This window comes from Pleurodeles waltl, chromosome 6, assembly GCF_031143425.1.
Source record: "Pleurodeles waltl isolate 20211129_DDA chromosome 6, aPleWal1.hap1.20221129, whole genome shotgun sequence".
Taxonomy (NCBI): Eukaryota; Metazoa; Chordata; class Amphibia; order Caudata; family Salamandridae; genus Pleurodeles; species Pleurodeles waltl.
Window position 1 is genome coordinate 471,449,534 of NC_090445.1, and position 13,854 is coordinate 471,463,387.

The following is a 13,854-nucleotide window of genomic DNA, read 5'->3' on the forward strand; positions in this document are numbered from 1 at the left end:
TCACAGAAAACACAAATATACAGTATTAGTGGTGTTTCATGAGCTGTGTCTTTCACTGCTTCTTGCTGTGTCCTGAAAGGGTTGTGCCCACATGTTGAGCAGCAGGAGAATGACTTCTGCAGCATCGCAGTGTATGTATATGTGTGACAGAGATGCTGCTGATGAAGGAGATTTCCTACCTTGAGGTTCAGCACCTACCCCACTAGCTATTTGGGCAGTTTGTAGTGCCTCAACTGTAGAATAATCTGCCACTAAAGTGCCTATTTCCACCTGTATCGTAACTGTCCGCTTGAATAAGGCTGAAGCGGCACGTGCCAATCTCCCAATTGAATGGGTTAAACCATCCATTCTGTCTTCAGTGCTTCTCTCTCTACTTCTTTGATTGGCATTATCCTCTGCCATTTGTTGACATACATTTCAAGGGAATTGGTGAGATTGTCTATTTCAGTGTCCATCTTTGCTTGGTTTTCAGCCCAATGATTGGTCACATTAGTGAACGCAAATTAAATGTTTTGGTGTATGTACTGTGGTTTCAGTTCACTATTTTTATCTGCTTGTGTTGCAGTGCTTAATTTGCAGCATGGAACCCTGAAGGCCAGCTAACAACTGGGCATTTTCTGCTGTAGCTTCAGACAACAATGCTTGGTTGCCATGAGACTTCTTATGGAGCTGAGTGTAAGCGCGCATTGGGACACACTGCTATCGTGGCCTCACAGTTGGCTGTAGAATTGAACTGTGAGGCAGTTGGACATCGTCCTAATCCACTGATGGTGCCTGTGAGAAGTATGAAGCAAGGCTAGAGTGGCCAGGAGGTGTGGTTGGCTTACTCTCTCTTTCTATGGGGATTTTCCACCACCATGAATGAGTCGTCCTGTCCCTCCACATTAGACCCATCATTGTTTTCCTCAGGTTGATCTGTTTGAAAAACTGGATTTACAATTATTTTTTGTATGAGAGAAAAACACTTAATATTAGCTATCATTTGCTTAATAAATGTCTAGCACTGACTAAAGTGAGTGAATTTTTGACTACATGTCCCATAATGCACTCTGAAAGTCTATTTACAACTCCTTAATGCCAGCTCTGTATTGTGTTAATTGATTAATGGATGAAGAAGGGTAACATTTAGGGTAACAGTTGCAGTTCTTTACTTACTTTGAGATGTGCAGGTGCTGATGTATCAATACTTGCAAATCCCATAACTGCCCCTGGCTCCAAGGTAGTCTCCACCATCGACTAGAGTGTAGTGGGGGTGTATTACAGAGGGGCCACCTCCTTTTGCCCTGGACTCACTCAGCCATGTTGAAACCTTTTTCTCTGTATGTGACCTACGCTCATACCACCTCTTCTTAATTTAATCAATGAAGTGCTGAGTTATCCCTACAGCATTGATTTTCTGCTTCATTTTTTGCCAGTTTCTTTTTTCTCTGAGACTAGGGGACGGTCATGGACGACCTGTCAAATAAGAGGCCATGGTTGTTTCAGCACTCGTCAGTCAGGATCTTAGGTTCTTTTTCCAAAAACATTAGTTTTCCTTTTCTTTTCCCACCTCCTTTTATGGGTTTTGGGTGGCCTTTACTGGGTTTGAAAGATGTGGCTTGCTGGTCCACGACACAATTAGAACAGGCATCTCTTCTGTACCTCCACTCTGATTACTTTCCAAGCTTCAAATGAGAAGCACTTCCTCATTTTGAGGTCATTACCCATAACCAGGAAGTGCTTTTTTGGGTTGCGGTCTGTTAAGATGAGGCAGGAAAGAAGAGTCAAATGAAGATTTATTAAAAAATGACCAACCCAAACAGGATCCGTGCTACGTCTCTCCTCAACCGACAACAATTCAAACCATACCGCATCCTGGAACATCAGCGTCACTCAGGCTCCAGAATGTGAGTCCTGGAACACTGATTTCACCGAGGTTCCAGGCCTAGCACAAGCTAGGAACAGGAACATTACAACACATCCCCCTCCCATACATTAATATCTCAAAAGCCCAGAAAATGATACAAACAATGTAACAAAATGTACCAGTATTAAAACAGAATAGCAGATCACGAGTCAAGATAAATAGTCTTTCATCCAGAGTGTTTTGAAACGTAACCTGGATGAAACATTAGGGCGTGGTAACTCCTTAGATGTTTCCTTGAAATTATTTCTTCTTTGATCTTCCAAAGTAGGGGAGTCTTCCACCACACCTCTCCATTTTGCAATTCTGGACATGCTCCACGCATCCCCATTGTCAAGAATCACAATGTTTTTCTTTACTTCTCTGATGCGGAAAGGGCCCTTGAAGGATGATTTACCCTTGGTTTTAAAACAAGGGTTCTTCACCAGTACCAGGTCACCAACCTTCCACCTAGCCCTAGCAACACAATGTTTGGCATCAAAACGCAACTTGTAATTATGTTGGTACCTCTCCCTGAGACCAGGTACCTTATCAAACTTCTCTAGATCCAGATCGACCCGTGCCAGACTGTTACCGAACCATGCCGGAAACAGCTTAGTGCAACCCAACCTTCCCCTCATGTACTCAAAAGGAGCTATGTTGGTGATGCTGTTTGGAGTGTTGCGATGTGCCCACCACAAATCCCTCAGGAGATTAGCTAAAGGAGTTCTGGTTTCAATAGCTTCTTGCACACAGGCCTTCACCATTCTATTCATACGCTCAGCTAGACCATTGGCTTGTGGCAGATACAAAGCTGTCCTCAAGTGCACAATAGCTAGGGAGTCCAAAAAATGCTTCATGTCTTGCGATGTCAATTGTACCCAATTGTCCGTAACTAAATGACTAGGTATACCCTCCTTAGAGAATTCTATTTCTAGAAACTCAATTACTGTACGGGTATCAACTGAGTTCACACATTTAGTCACCACCCATTTGGACGCATAATCCACCATGAGTATAATATATCGTTCGTTCGCTGGTAAGGGTTTTTCCGGAATCTCAATAGGGGAGAGTGGCGCTCTCGCCACAACCTTACTTTTGTCATTACGTGCGCAACTCATACAGTCTTTCACAACTGCCTCAGCTTCACTGTCCAACCCTGGCCACCAGTAAATGGCCCTAAGTCTAGATTTGGTTAAACTCCTGCCCAAATGCCCTTCAAGAGCCAGATTCAGAATTTTGTTCCTCACACTCTTAGGAGGTATGGATTTGCTTCCCCTAAATAACTCACTTCCATTTAAAGAGAGTTCATCTCTCACATTCCAATATCCATTCAATGAGTCAGGAATGTCCCTAAACTCTGGCCATCCCTTAACAATGAATTATCCAAGCTTATGTCTGTCCGAATCACTCTCCACAGCCAATTTCCACTCCTCTTCGTTGATAGCCATCTCACTTACCCAATTGATAAAAACCTCATCCTCAACCTCCTCACTACTATCAACCGAAAAACGGGACATTAAATCTGCCACAACATTCTTCGGCCCAGGCACATATTCCACGACAAAGTTGTACTTCAATAAACCTTCTGACCACCTTCGTATTCTCGGGGTCAACTCTTCATTTTTCCTGGGGGAGAAAATTTGGACAAGATGTCTGTGATCAGTCCTCACCCCGAAAGGTAAACCCCACAAGTAAAATTTAAAGTGCTTGACTGCCCACATACACGCAAGTGCCTCTCTTTCTATGACAGAATAGTGTTGTTCAGCCTCCTTGATGGAACGAGAAGCAAAGGCTATTACTTTCTCCTCTTGACCCACTCTTTGGATAAGAACAGCCCACAAACCCTTGACACTTGCATCAGTGTACAAATAAGTTATGGCACACACATCAAAATGCCCTAAGGTGGGCATCATTCCAATACAGTTCTTTACAAAAGAGAAAGCAGTCACGCATTCTTCCTTCCAGACAAACTCACAACCCTTCTTCAAAAGAGCTCTCAAGGGTTGTGTCACGCTAGAAAAGTAGGGAATAAATTTAGAGTAATACTCCGCCAACCCTAGCAATGACCTCACATCATCTTTGTCTTTGGGTTCAGGTGCACGAATTATAGAATCAACTAGTTCTAACTTGGGTCTGATTCCCTCACCAGAAATAGTATGTCCCACGTATGTCACAGAGAAAGACATTTTTCTTTCTTGACAGTAAGACCAGCCTCCGCTAACTTGCTCAAAACTTCTCTTAAAATCTTGTTGTGTTCGCCCACTGTTTTACCATGAACTAATATGTCATCCTGGAAACATAATGTGCCAGAGATTTCCCCCAAGATCTTTTTCATAATGCGTTGAAAACACGTGGCCGCAGCGGCCAGACCAAAAGGCATCATCAAAAACTGATAAGCCCCAAAAGGTGTTACAAAAGAGGTGAGGCGCCTGGACTCAGGGTGCAAAACAATCTGATGATAGGCCGAGGATAAGTCCAACACACTAAACACCCTTGAACCACCTAAACATGACAACTCTTCTGTTATGTTAGGTAGGGGTTGACGATCTATCCATATATACTTGTTAAGGACTCTGAGATCTACACACATGCGGATACGCTTCCCATTATTCTTCGGTGCCAATACAACAGGGGCCAACCACTCCGAAGATTCTATCTCTTCAATAACCCCTGCCTTTAATAGCCTGTTCAGTTCTGCTTTAAGATGTTCCAACATCAACTTAGGTACTCTTCTGACTTTATGTACAACCGTTGCTGCATTTTCTTTTAGTATGATCTTGTGTTCAAAATTGATCAAGCAACCTAAATTTTCACTAAACACACCTGGGAATTCCTTACAGATCTCCATCGAGTCATTCGCATTACTCACCACCATAACTTGATTATCTGAATTGGGATCTAATTTAATACCAATGTCCCGTTGGTGTCGCTAACCTAACAGATTATTAACACGTTTGGCTACATAGACCTTTCCTATAGTAACTTTGTCTCGGAACTGTATTTTCATGACCCTGTACCCAACCACCTCTATTTTGGCACCCCCATAGCTGACAGGGTTGATGTAAGGTTTAATTAGAGAGTCTAGAGTCTCTCCGAAAATTGCCTGCCAGTTCTTATCGCCAACCATAGTGTAGGGAGAACCCGAGTCTGCTAGAACCGTAACTGTTCTATTATCAAGTTTAATGGTATACTCAGGCATGATCACAGGTCCCTCATCTACCATGCCAGTATTGTGCTCGACATGGTCAATCTCCTGTCCTACATATAATACCATCTTGTTATTATTTTCGGTGACAGAATCTATGTTGCTTTTGTCATTGTTGCAAACTCTAGCATAATGGCGCCTCTTTCCGCACTTCCTACATTATGAATTTAGCGCAAAACAATTAGGACTGTTTGCTGCGTGACCCGTGTTGCCACAGCGGTAACAACGTAAAGTTTTAATGTCCCTTTTCTTTTTTTGGGTTGATGCTTGTGTCTTACTGTCATTGCCAACCCTTAGAACTTCTTCTTGGATCCTTGGTACTTGTACAGTAGAGAGACTATCCCCTTCAGGATGGTTCATTTCTTTGATCCAGTTGCTAGTACTTTCCATTCCTTCGACAATTGCAATCGCTTCCCTCAAGTCAGGGTTCTTCGTCAATAGTTTCTCTTGGACTTTTTTGTTATTGGTGCAACGCACAAGTTGATCACGAATAAGAGAGTCTGTGATTTCACCGAAATCACAAGTGCGTGCTAATGTGCGTAAAGCAGCAATCAAATTTCCTACACTCTCCGTATTACCCTGAGATCTGGTGAAGAATTTATGTCTTTCTAACACAACATTGAGTTTGGACTCAAAATGTGCCGCCAGGATTACTACCGACATCTCATAAACATCTCTGGGTTCACCATCAGCCCCACCAATGGTCAAAGGTTCTAGACTGTCATAGATATTTCTGCCTTCAATACCCAGATTGTGTAGAAGAACCACTTGTTTTCCAGCTAGAGAGAATTTTTCTCCACCTATGGCTATTAAGTAAGAATCAAAAAGGTTTTTCCATCGTTTCCATGGAAGGATGGGGTCGCCTTTGTCCGATAAAAAAGGAGGTGGCTGGGACATAATAGTTGTAGCCATGGTGATTTAACGCAAAGTTATATCCGGAACTGGTAGAGAATGACTCGAGTTATTTAAAGCACAGTGCGCAGTCTAAATTTCCTAAAAAAAATAAATGAGGAAGAAATAAGAAAAAATATATATATACATATAGTCTTCTCTATAGCGGAGGCGTAGAGCGTGTAAAAAAAATGTGTGCAGAGCAAATAGCTGCAGTCTAGTTTTTTTTTTGTTGCGGCCGTAGCATCATGAGGTGAACGCAGAGAAAGAGTCTAGATCTTTCCATAAAGGCCGCAACATCAGGAAGTGCGCGTTACGTTAGATCTGTCACGTTCCAAGTGTATAAAAAAAACAGTGCGTGCGAGGGAGGGCGCGAGCCAAAAGCCGAAAGCTAAATCTTTCTGCGAAATCTTTCGGGGGCAAACTTGCCTGAAGGCAACGGCAGCCGTCTGCTGAGGAAAATGTCTTGAATGCAGCACAACGCTGAAATCAGCCTCATGCGCTCAAACGAACAGGACCAGAGCCAAGAGGAAAATGTCTTGAATGCAGCACAACGCTGAAATCAGCCTCACGCACTCAAACAAATAGGACCAGAGCGGATCTTCAATGAACAGGATCGGTGTTTAGGTCTCCCAGCGGTGAAAGCAGCCGACAGCGTAGCGCGGACCCATAATCAGCAGGAAAGTCTCTACTGGACGTAGGTTCGTGGGTTCAGGGTTGGTTACTTCCCTCGTTGCCAGTGTTAAGATGAGGCAGGAAAGAAGAGTCAAATGACAATTTTTTATAAAATGACCAACCCAAACAGGATCCGTGCTACGTCTCTCCTCAACCGACAACAATTCAAACCATACCGCATCCTGGAACATCAGCGTCACTCAGGCTCCAGAATGTGAGTCCTGGAACACTGATGTCACCGAGGTTCCAGGCCTAGCACAAGCTAGGAACAGGAACATTACAACACGGTCGCATTCACAATTCGCGACCTGGGTTGCAAACTTGGTAATGACAAATTGCAATTAACAAAATAATGAATTGACCTTTATGCAAGTCACACATTCTCAAGGTAAACCATACATACATACTGATTTCTGATTTCCTACTTGCAATTTGCTAAAAATAGCTAATTGGAAACCGCAAATTAGTACTTTTGTATATCTAGCCCAAACATACTTAATCCATTATTTTGCTTAGAGGCATCATATCACACTGATTCCGTACTTGTTTTTAGAATGTTGAGCGTATACCCTTTTCTAAATTCTAAAGTTTATTTTCATTTTTTTTTGTTAAAATTTAGCTTTTTAGGTCTTGCCTACGAACAGCGTTAGCTCTCCACTAGCATCAGCCTATTGTCTCCAATGTAGACTTTGCGTGGGCTTTGGGTGTTCAAGATTTAATGGCTTTTTTTTTTTACTTATCCCAGGTTTACTTCTTCTTTTCGATACATTGTTTCCTCCGTATTCCTGTGCTTCTCCCACCTAAGAGACGTTTCAGTCTGATTGTTTCTTTTTAATTAGTGTTATAACTTTCTACTGCTGATGTCAGGAACTGATTGCAAACCATGACAGAATATGTTATCTTCCGCTCTCCTCTTGTCCTCCTTGCTGCCCCTTTTTTCCCACCCTAGTGGTCTCTTCATTTAAATATTAGCTTCCCTCCAGCACTTGCTTATTTCCTCCCACATTCCATGCTCCACCCATTGGCCATTTCTGTATTACAGGTGGCCATCTCTGAATAATTGTTAGACCATTCCAAGATGTTTGCAATGTGTACACAACTGTGCACACAAGCACACACAAGGTGGCCATCTTGGAATGCTTTTTCTTTTGCTTTAAGAAAAAGCATTTCAAGATTCTAAAATCAAACAGAAAAACTTTGGAAGATGGCCCCCATGCATGTGCACATATTGCAGTCAATTTCAAAGCAGCCATCTTGGAATGCTTTTTTGTTTGCTTTAAGAAGAAAAATTCCAAGATGGATGCAGTGAATATGCATGCATGATAGCCATGTCAGAATGATTTTTATTAAAGCATTCCAAAATTGCTCCTCTGTGCCCAAATTCTAATAGTTGGTGGCCATCAGGAAAAACAAAAAAGCAAGGTAAAGAATTTAAGTATTATTAGTTTGGCGGAATAAGTTCTAGGAGCTCTTCTCAATCGCACATCATGTTATGCTACTTCAAAGGTTCTAATGTGTATTTAAATAGGCATAAGGATATCATTTTGGTTTGTTTAGTATTTCTATAAGTACTATCTTTAATGAATGAAAATATGCGCAAGTAGTAATTCATTCACTGTTCTGTTGCCAGGCATATTACTAACCTAGAAAGTTATAATACTATGGTGGTCATTACAACCCTGGCGGACGGTGTTAAAGCGGCGGTAAGGCCGGTGGTAAAAATTTTGCAATTACGACCGTGGCGGAAACCGCCAACAAAGACAGCCACTTTAACACTCAGACAGCCACGGCCGTACAAACAAACAGCGCGGCGGACACCGCCAACAGACAGGTTGAGGACAATGTACCGCCCACACTATTATGACAGGCCAATCTGCCACCTTTTCCGGGGCGGATTCACTGCGGACAAAAACACGGTGGAAACAGGAATTTCGAAAGGAAAACGCTCACCTCTACACACTCCACGAGGAACGAGGACACCATGGAGCCGGAACTCCAAATCCTACCTGCAATAGTTTTCCTGCTCCTGTATCAGGAGCACCAACGCCGGCGGTGAAGAGCACGGTGAGTACTGCACCTACGACACAGGGGAGGGGGGAGGCAAAAAACAGGGACACACACACGCAACACCCTCACCCACTACAACACACACACTAATACATATCTATACATTATAGTTACACCCCCCAGCCCCCCCGGAAGAATGCAAAGACAAAAGGAAATGATTGTAACCATTGTAATATATCAAAATGCAGTACGCAAAGACATACATATATACACTATCAACAAAATATACACCAAGAATAGTAGTCCAGGTATTGCACCACTCATAGTCCGTGGACCACTGGGCCCAAAATGCATGGGCGAGGCCCACACACGATACCATATCAAAACAGAGAGCACACTGCAGGGGCATCAGATAGAAATACAACAGGCACCTCAGGGGGAAGGGAAGGGGGGGCACCTCAGCCGGATGAGTGCACGACGCCAGATCAACTAGGGGGCTCCATGCCCATTGATGTATCCTGGGGAGTGCAAAGCCACAGTCTATCAAGTCTCTACAGTGGGTGGTTTGCCCACTGTGCAATCCTGGGGAGTGCAAAGCCACAGTCTCTCAAGTCTCTACAGTGGGTGGTTTGCCCACTGTTCAATCCTGGGGAGTGCAAAGCCACAGTCTCTCAAGTCTCTACAGTGGGTGGTTTGCCCACTGTTCAATCCTGGTGAGTGCAAAGCCACAGTCTCTCAAGTCTCTACAGTGGCTGGTTTGCCCACTGTTCAATCCTGGGGAGTGCAAAGCCACAGTCTCTCAAGTCTCTACAGTGGGTGGTTTGCCCACTGTTCAATCCTGGGGAGTGCAAAGCCACAGTCTCACAAGTGGATGCATGTCTCCACTGGTTCTGGAGGGGGACTGGTGCCCAGAGTGCTTCATCCTGTGAAGGACAGACGGAGTGGATGCATGTCTCCACTGGTTCTGGAGGGGGAATGGTGCCCAGAGTGCTTCATCCTTTGAAGGACAGACGGAGTGGATGCATGTCTCCACTGGTTCTGGAGGGGGACTGGTGACCAGAGTGCTTCATCCTGTGAAGGACAGAGGTAGTGGATGCATGTCTCCACTGGTTCTGGAGGGGGACTGGTGCCCAGAGTGCTACATCCTGTGAAGGACAGAGGTAGTGGATGCATGTCTCCACTGGTTCTGGAGGGGGACTGGTGCCCAGAGTGCTTCATCCTGTGAAGCACAGAGGTAGTGGATGCATATCTCCACTGGTTCTGGAGTGGGACTGGTGCCCAGAGTGCTTCATCCTGTGAAGGACAGAGATAGTGGATGCATGTCTCCACTGGTTCTGGAGGGGTACTGGTTCCCAGAGTGCTTCATCCTGTGATGGACAGAGGTAGTGGATGCATGTCTCCACTGGTTCTGGAGGGGGACTGGTGCCCAGAGTGCATCACTCACCCCGTGACGGTCCCAGTTGCGTCAGTGCCCCTGCCGCTCATGGGCTAGCGGTGCTTGATTTGGCGGTGCCCTGTTCAGCGGTGCTTGAGTTGGCGGTGCCTTGTTCAGCGGTGCTTGATTTGGCGGTGCCCTGTTCAGCGGTGCTTGAGTTGGCGGTGCCCTGTTCAGCAGTGCTTGAGTTGGCGGTGCCCTGTTCAGCGGTGCTTGAGTTGGCGATGCCCTGTTCAGCGTTGCTTGAGTTGGCGGTGCCCTGTTAAGCGGTGCTTGAGTTGACGGTGCCCTGTTCAGCGTTGCTTGATTTTGCGGTCCTTCATTGCCCAGCTGGGCTGGGGCTGGCGGTCCTTCATTGGGCAGCTGGGCTGTGCCTGGCGGGGCTCTCCTGGGCAGCTGGGCTGTGGCTGGCGGGGCTCTCCTGGGCAGCTGGGCTGTGGCTGGCGGGGCCCTCCTGGGCAGCGAGGATGGGGCTGGCGGTGGCCTCCTGGGCAGCGAGGATGGGGCTGGTGGTGGCATCCTGGGCAGCAAGGATGGGGCTGGCGGTGGCCTCCTGGGCAGCGAGGATGGGGCTGGCGGGGCCCTCCTGGGCAGCGAGGATGGGGATGGCGGGGCCCTCCTGGGCAGCGGGGATGATTGCGGGCTTCTCCGGCGTGCTGCTCCTCCCAGACTTGCCGGGTTTCTTGTGCCCCTTCCCCACCTTGGGAGGAGTCACAGCTGAGTCCACACTCCCATTGGGACCCCTGGGAGCGGCTTGGGTGGCTGGAGTCTTCCCCCTCTCCCGCCGGGCACTGGCCAACTTCTGGTGCTTCACAGGGGGGGGACTGGCTGTGCTGTGGCTCCGTGCCACACTGGCTGTCCTGGTGGCCGGTGCACTCCACATACCTGTGACAACAGGCACCACTGGTCCTGGAGATGTTGTGGCTGAGGTGCTACTTCGGGACCTATGAGTTGGCCGGGGGGGGGGAATAGGTCAAGGCTGGACAGGAAAAGCTTTTTGGAGACACTGGGATGGGTAGCTGGAGGGGGTTTGGGAGTGGAAGAAGAGGTGGTGGTTGTAGGAGGTGTACGTTTAGTGGCTTTGGGTGCAGGTGCATGCGCTGGAGGCTGTTGTGAGGTGGATGGCTGTTGGGTTGGTGTGTGCCTGCATTTGTGTATCTTGGGAGGGGGTGTCACAGACACACTGGGAGAGGACACAGGGGACGTGTGTATGGCAGTGGGGGTGGTGACTGCACGTGAGCGGGGTGTGCTGGTGGGTGTGCTGGTGAGGGACGTAGTGGCTGTAGAGGTAGTGCATGCAGGTGTGAGTGTAGACGAGACTGGGAGGGAGGAGGGAGGCGAGGAGGAGGGAGACACAGTGGAGGCAGTGGATGTTCATGTGTCTGCATGTGTGTGATGCTTGCGTGAGGGCCTGTGGGATGTGTGGTGCTTATGTTTGCCTGAGCTTCCCTTGTGTGGTGAGGTGTGTGCAGGCTGGTCTGATGGTGTTCTTGGGATAGGCAGAGGTACAGGGAATTGGGTCTGGGTGGAAGAAGTTGGAGAGGGGAGGCTAGACACAGGGACAATGGCTGCCATCAGTGCTGAGGCCAGAGTTTGAAAGGATCGGTGAAGGGCCGCCTGACCAGAATGAATGCCCTGCAGGAATGCATTAGTTTGTTGTAACTGCCTTTCTAAACCCTGGATGGCATTCAAAATGGTAGACTGCCCAACAGTGAGGGACCTGAGGTGGTCAATGGCCTCTTCACTTAGGGCAGCAGGGGTGACTGGGGCAGGGCCTGAGGTGCCTGGGGCGAAGGTGATGCCCACCCTCCAGGATGAGCGGGCACGGGCGAAGGCTGAGGGGCTGCTGGGAGGGCGGTACTGGTAGGGGGGTGGCGGCTGTACCTGTAGATGCGGGGGCACTGATGTTGCCGCCACCACAAGGGAGCTCCCATCGGCGGACAAGTCCTTGTCGCTGGTTTCAGCTCCTGTCCCCGCCGTGGTGCTCCCCTCACCCTCCATTCCACTGGTGAAGTCCGAGTCCGAAGTGTGGCCCTCCATGACCATGTGGGATGCAGCTCCCTCGTGCTCCGGTGCCACTGCTCCTCCACCTGATGATGCTAATGCACACAAGAACAGGGAAACCACAAAAAAGGGGGGGGGGAACAGAAGAAAGACATGTTGAGTGCATGGAATACCGCTACCGTTGGCGGACATGACAGACACAGAAGACCCCTGCACTACGTCGCGCTGTTGGGCTCTACAGTGCAATTCCTGGGAAATGGCCTATAAGGCTATGGACGACATCTGCACACATAGATGACACAGGTGCATGAATAGCTGTACTTGGCACTCTACAGAGGTGGGGTGGGGGGCCACAGGGCCATGCCTTACGGAGGGGCCTAGCCTACGGAGCTGGCCTACGGAAACCCACAGCCCTCCTCCCCCACCCAGACACCTCCACTGCGCGCAAAGTCAGCTGAATGAGAGTGTACTCACCCCCTTGTGTCTGCTGTGATGCCCTCAAGCACCCATCCAACTCAGGGTAGGCCACCGCCAGGATCCTGAACATCAGGGGGGTCATGGTTCGACGGGCACCCCTCCTACATTGGGAGGCCATCCCCAGCTGAGCCTCCGCCGTCTTCCTGCTCCAGCGACGAATGTCGTCCCATATTTTCCGGCAGTGGGTGCTACGTCTGTGATGGACCCCCAGGGTCCGGACATCCTTGGCGATGGCACGCCAAATATCCTTCTTCTGGTGGGCGCTGACCTACAGGAAATGTACAGGGGAAGAAGAGAAGTAATTACCAACTGCGCCGTCAAAGTGAGTGGCCCCCATCCCTACTCTTGCCATGTGGCACATGCACCCACTGTCTTTCATGCACGCAGAACTCTGCCCCCTTCCTTCTTTCAACCAGCCCTCTCCACACAGGCATAGCCCGTACAACATGCTCCCTGTGTACTTACCTGTTGGTCTGGAGGACCGTAGAGTAGCCTGTACTGGGGGAGGGCCCCATCCACGAGCTTCTCCAACTCCTCTGATGTGAAGGCAGGGGCCCTTTCCCCAGACGCACGAGCCATTGTCTCTTCCAGACCGATGTAATTGTAATTGTAATTGTAATCGTATTTATATAGCGCTTACTACCCCTGACGAGGCGTCGAAGCGCTTTTCGATGAGTAGCACGCTACTCCGGTACCAAACAAGAATTAGTGATGGATTAGTATAATTTAATAAGGAGTACAGTTTTAGTATTATTATGAGTTAATTTGAGTTGCGGATATGAGAGTTTGTTAGTTAGATTGACTGGAGTAATGGAGGGGTGGAGGAGGAAAGAAATCCAGAAGTGTTAATTGGGAGTTTATCCTTCATTTACTCAATCCAAATGCTTGAGATGAATAAAAGGGGAGCGGAGGGGAAAGAGGATGTGGAAGGGTTAGGGAGAGCATAGTAGCAGGGTGAGATGAATGCAGGAGAATTTAGTAGGGTTGTGTGGGAGGTCACAGAGGTAGAGTGAGGTTTGGTGAGTTAGATGTGGAGGTGGAGGGAAGAGCTTAGGCAGAGATATTTAGGAGATGAAAGTGGTCGAAGGGATTTGGGATGAGTCCGAGTGAGAATGGAGGATAGTTTGATAGAGACATGACATAAGAGTGATGAGAAGATAAGTGTGATAAAAAGAGAGCAGAAATTCGTAGATATCTAGTATAACAACCCAAAAAACCAGGAGCCATGCAATGATCCACAAACATGCCAGGCACAGAAACAACATATACACATAC